Source organism: Suncus etruscus, chromosome 1 (genome assembly GCF_024139225.1).
Source record: "Suncus etruscus isolate mSunEtr1 chromosome 1, mSunEtr1.pri.cur, whole genome shotgun sequence".
Taxonomy (NCBI): domain Eukaryota; kingdom Metazoa; phylum Chordata; class Mammalia; order Eulipotyphla; family Soricidae; genus Suncus; species Suncus etruscus.
The window spans coordinates 153,069,360-153,075,536 of NC_064848.1; the positions used below are offsets into that span (position 1 = coordinate 153,069,360).

The window sequence follows — 6,177 nt, forward strand, 5'->3', positions numbered from 1 at the left end:
CACATGAAAAAAATGTTCCACTACTAATCATCAGGGAGATGCAAATCAAAACAACAATGAGGTATCATCTCACACCACAGAGACTGGCACACATCACAAAGAACAAGAACAATTATTGCTGGCAGGGATGTGAGGAGAAAACAACTCTCATTCACTGCTCGTGGGAATGCCATCTAGTCCAGCCTTTCTAGAAAACAATACGGAAAACAATAATTTCTCAAAAATCTGGAAATGGGCGAAGTGGTAGCACAGCAGTAGAGCATTTGCTTTACATGCTTCTGAACTGGGATGGACCCAGGTTCGATTCCTGGCATCTCATATGGTCCCCCGAGCCTGCCAGGAGTGATTTCTGAGCACAGAGCCAAGGTGTGTGAGCACCTGAGTGCCGCCTCGAATGTGGCCCAGAAACAAAACAAAATCTGGAAATTAAATTTTTTTGGGGGTGTCACACCCAGCAGTGCTCAGGGGTCACTCCTGGCTCTACGCTCAGAAATCGCCCCTGGCAGGCACACGGGACCATATGGGATGCTGGGATTCGAACCATCGTCCTGCATGGAAGGCAAACACCTTACCTCCATGCTATCTCGCAGGCCCCGAAATTAAATATTTTTATTTGGATTTCTTCTAACTGGTACTCTTCAAGTCTCCAGGGTGTGAGTGCATATACTCTCCAGCTCTGGGAACTTCTCAGCAATAGTATCTTCCTTTCTTCCTCAAAGGGGGTTTCTTCCTGGCCCTCTGGAATTCCAATGATGCTTCTGTTGTTGTTCTTAAATTTATTCAATGTTCTTGTCATCTGTTCATTTATTTCAAGACTTTCTTTTCCATCATCTACTATTGCTAGAGGTTTTTCTTTTCCTCAGGATTCTTCAGTGATTCTGCTCCCTCCACAGTTATTACTCGGCTGGTGAGGAATTTCCAGTTGATTTTTTCATTTCTCCTAACAAAGTTTATTAGTTTTTTTCATTTCTGTTCTCATATCTGCTTAGTTTTACTGGCAGTCCCATTTCATGGTTTCTTTGATCTCATTAAGTATCCTAAATATTTTCATTCCTGAACTTATATTTTTTTTCTTTTTTTTAATTTTTAAAAAATCGAGTTTCCCACATTGGGAAAATCGTAGGGGGTCCAGCACATCCGGAGTGCAATGGATAAGCCTCACCTGGGGAAACCACCTTTGTGATCATGGTATCTCCCTGCCAGGTAAGTTTTCTGAACTTCTTTTGAGAGATATTATATAGGTTGCTGTTATGATTTCTCACAATTACACTCTTCACCCACTACAGTGGAGGGATTCTGTGCTAGCTTTTGCTCTAATTCCCTTTTATAATAAGGGAGGTGTGCCATTTTCCATTTGTTCTGTGGACCCATCACTGCCAGGGAGATCTCTGAGGGAGCTCTATTGAGGTGGGAGATTATCTTTCAGCCACATTAGCAGTTGCCACTTTGACTATCTTTTGACATTCAGGTAAAGTCTGGAGCCAGTGCTTAGGCCTAGATCATAGTTTCTTTCACCAGTCCTCTGTTTCTTGGTCCCTTGTATTGTTTGCAGATTTGCAATAATTATGAACAGTGCTACAATGAACATAGGTGTGCAAAAAATGTCTTTTCTGACTTGATATTTATAGATGCCAAGAAGTGAAGTTGCTGATTACTTCTGAAAACTCAATTCCTAGGTTTTTGAAAAGCGTCCATATGAATTTTCCAAAATAGTGAACAATGTCAACATTCCTTACCAGCAATAAAGAACATCCTTTCCCCCACTCCATGCCAGCCACCTAGTTGATTTTTAACTTGTGCTGTGTGCCAGTCCTCAGTGGTATAGAAGTAATATCTCATTGTTGTTTTGACTTGCATTTCCCTGATGTAAAAAAATTAAATATGCATTTTGCCATTCGTATTTCTTCTTTAGGGAAGTTTTTATTTATTTCTCCTCTCCATCTCTTTTAAGTTTTATTTTGTTTAGGGCCACAGATATAGCACACGAGATGGTAGGGCATTAGTCTTGCACACTGTCAACCTGAAATGGACCCGGGTTGGATCCTCAGCATCCATATGGTCCCACGAACTGCCAGGAGCGATTTCTGAGTGCAGAGCCAGGACTAACCCCTGGGTGCCACCGGGTATGGCCCAATAAAACCTAAATAAATAAAATAATAAAATTAATTTTGTTTGGAGGCCACACCTATCTTAGAGCTTACTCTTGACTTTGCACTCAGAAATCATTCCTTGTGGACTTGGATGACTATATGTGGTGCTGGGAATTGAACATAGTTCAATTGAACATAGTTGAATTGGTCAACTATGTGCAAGCCAAGCACCTTACCCATTGTACTATCTCTATGGCCCTACTTCTATTTTTTCTTGTAAAGTTCTACCAGTACTTTATATATCTTGAATATTAACCCTTTATCCATTGAGTAATAGGTAAATATCTTCTTTCCAGTATGTGGGGTGTCTTTTTTTATTCTAGTCCTTGTTTCTTTTGTAGTGACGAAGCTTCTTAGTTGAATGTGTTCCATTTGTTTATCTTTGCTTCTGTTTATTTGGCTAGTGGTTTTGAATAATTGAAATTATCTCTTGCTTCCATGTAATAGAATATTACATGAGATATTACATAGAATACCTATGTTTTCTTCAATAAATTTCGATTCAAGGTCTTTTTGGGGGTGGTTTGGGTGACACCTGGAGGTACTCAGGGGTTATTTCTGGCTCTGTGCTCGGAAATTGCCCCTGGCAGGCATGGGGGACCATATGGGATGCCAGGATTTAAACCATCATCTGTTCTGGATCGGATTGGCTGCATGCAAGGCAAATGCCCTACTGCTGTGCTATCTCTTCAGCCCAGATATCAAAGTCTTTAAACCTATTTTGATTTGACTTTTGTGCATGCAAAGAATATTTTTGTATGTTCTTAACTTTCTCTCGATATGCCTTCTATGGTAAAATGTCTCTAATATCCTTTTGTGTGTGTGTGTGTGTGTGTGTGTGTGTGGTGGGGGCACTTCCAGCAGTGCTCAGGGTTGACTCCTGACTTTGCATTGAGGGATCACTTCATAGTGAACCTGGGTCAGTTGTGAGTAAGTCAAGCCTATACCTGCTGTACTATTACTCCTAACCTAGAACAGATTTGGAGAGCAGAGGGGGTGTGGGGGCAGATTGAGTCACATTTGGAAGTGCTCAAAGCTTACACCTGGCTCTGGTTCAGGGATCACTCCTGGCAGGACTCCAGGGTTCATATAGGGTGCCAAGGATCAAACCCAGTCAATCAGGGCATTTGCCTTGCATGTGACCGACCTGGAATGGACCCGAGTTTGATCCCTGGCATTCTATTATGGTCTCCCAGCCTGCCAGGAGTGACTTCTGAGCTCAGAGCTAGGAGTAACCCCTGAGCACCGCCGGGTGTGGCTCAAAAACAAGAACAACGGGCCCGGAGAGATAGCACAGTGGTGTTTGCCTTGCAAGCAGCCGATCCAGGACCAAAGGTGGTTGATTCGAATCCTGGTGTCCCATATGGTCCCCCGTGCCTGTCAGGAGCTATTTCTGAGCAGACAGCCAGGAGTAACCTCTGAGCAACGCCGGGTGTGGCCCAAAAAAAAAAAAACCCAAAACAACAACAACAAAAAAAAACCAAGAACAACAAAAAAATTCTGGCTGTGTTCAGTCCTCACTGCTTCAGTGCTCTGCAGACTATGGGGGCCTGAGATTGAACTGATTGGCTGCATGCAAGACAAGCAACCTTAGCCACCATGTTATTTCCCTGGCCTCTATTATTATAAGTAAAATGAGTTTGTTTTGTTTTTATTGTTTTGCCACACCTGGCAGCATTCAGGGGTTACTCCTGGGTCTGCACTCAAAAATTACTCCTGGCAAGCTTGGGGGGACCATATTGGATGTCAGAGATCAAACACAGATTGTTGTGTACAAGGCAAAATGCCCTACCTGCTATTGCTTCAGTCCCTAAAATGAGTTTTCTATAGATAGCATAGATTGGTTCATATCTTGGGGGGCCACACTCGGCGGCACCCGGGGGTTACTTCCTGGCTCTGCGAACAGAAATCGCTCCTGGAAGGCTTGGGGGACCATATAGTAAGCCAAGATTTGAACCACCATCTGCCCTGGGTCATCTGCGTGCAAGGCAAACGCTCCACTGCTATGCTATCACTTTGTCACTAGTTGGTTCAACTGTTGTTATATATTTTTTGTTGTTTTGCGCAACACTCAGCTGTGCTTAGAACTTACTCCTGTCTCTGCACTTAGGTATCACTCCTGATGGGGCTTGGGAGACAATATATGATGCCAGGGATTGAATACAATTTAAGTGCAGGTAAGACAAGCACATTACCCACAGTATTTCTCTATAACTGCTGGGTCATTTCAGTTCTTTTTTTTTTTTTTTTTTTTTTTTTGGTTTTTGGGCCACACTCGGCGGTGCTCAGGGGTTAGTCCTGGCTGTCTGCTCAGAAATAGCTCCTGGCAGGCACGGGGGACCATATGGGACACCGGGATTCGAACCAACCACCTTTGGTCCTGTATCGGCTGTTTGCAAGGCAAATGCCGCTGTGCTATCTCTCCGGGCCCTCAGTTCTTTTTTATTTGGGGAGGTGTTACACTTAGTGGTGTTGAAGACTTACTTCTGGCTTTATGCTCAGGCAGGGCTTGGGGGCACCATATGTGGCTCTACAGACTGAAATAAAGTCAGTTCTGTGTAAGGCAAGTACCCTACTATCTGTCTCTGTCCTGTTTTAATCCACTCTGTTATTCTCTATTTTTGGTTGTTGTATTTAAATAATTTACATTTAATATAATTGTTGATATGCTGTGATATAATATATATATATAATTATATATAATATATAATATTATTCTGACATTTATGTTTTGATATTCTATTAATCTTTGTTTTCTGTTCTTTCTTTTCCCTTCCTTCCTATGAATTACTTAAAACATTTCCTAGAATTCAATTTTCTATTTTTTTTTTTTTTTTTTTGGTTTTTGGGCCACACCTGGTGACGCTCAGGGGTTACTCCTGGCTATGCGCTCAGAAGTCGCTCCTGGCTTGGGGGACCATATGGGACGCCGGGGGATCGAACCGCGGTCCGTCTCCTAGGCTAGCGCAGGTAAGGCAGGCACCTTACCTCCAGCGCCACCGCCCGGCCCCTCAATTTTCTATTTAAGGAGCCGGAGAGATAACAAAGAAGTAGGGCATTTGCCTTGCACGAAGCCAACCTAGGATGAATGGTGGTTCAATTCCTGGCATCCCATATGGTTCTCCTGAGCCTGCCAGGAGTGATTTCTGAGTGCACAGCCAGGAGTAACCCCTCAGCACTGCCAGGTGTGACCCCCACAAAAAAAATCAATTTCTATTTAACTACCAAACAGACAAGTTTTTTGTTTGTTTGTTTTTGGCCACACCTGGTGACGCTCAGGGGTTACTCCTGGCTATGTGCTCAAAAATCGCTCTTGGCTTGGGGGACCATATGGGATGCCAGGGGAATTGAACTGCATTCTGTCCTAGGCTAGCACAGGCAAGGCAAATGCCTTACCGCTTGCGCCAACACTCCTGCCCAAGTTGTTTATTGACAAGGAATTTTTTTTTTTTGGTTTTTGGGCCACACCCCTTTGACGCTCAGGGGTTACTCCTGGCTAAGCGCTCAGAAATTGCCCCTGGCTTGGGGGGACCATATGGGACGCTGCGGTCCTTCCTTGACTAGCAGTTGCAAGGCAGACACCTTACTTCTAGCACCACCTCGCTGGCCCCAAATTTTATTTTTTTATTTTTAATTTTATTTATTTGGAGGAGTTGGGCCACACCCGGAGATGCTCAGGGGTTACTCCTGGCTATGCACTCAGAAATCGTTCCAGGCTAGTGGGACCATATGGGACGCCAGTGATTGAACCAGGTCTGGCCTGGATATGCCATGTGCAAGGCAAATGCCCTACCGTTGTGCTATTGCTCTGGCCCCTAATTTTTTCCAGCTTTATTCCTGACCCCTATTTTTATTTTTGGGTCACATCCGGCAGTGCCTGGGTTATTCCTGGATCTATGCTCAGAAATATCTCCTGGCAGGCTCAGGAGACCATATGGGATGCCTGGATGGAATCAGGGTCTGTCCCTGGTTGGTTGCGTGCAAGGCAAATGCCCTATGGCTGTGCTATCTCTGTGGCTCCCGGTTA

General features: G+C 43.9%; 1 pseudogene; it reads right to left on the reverse strand.

Annotated features, from left to right (window-relative positions):
- Positions 1–1,082: 1,082 nt before the first annotated feature.
- On the reverse strand, positions 1,083–1,211 carry LOC126033577 (uncharacterized; annotated as a pseudogene).
- Between the last annotated feature and the right edge of the window lie 4,966 nt (positions 1,212–6,177).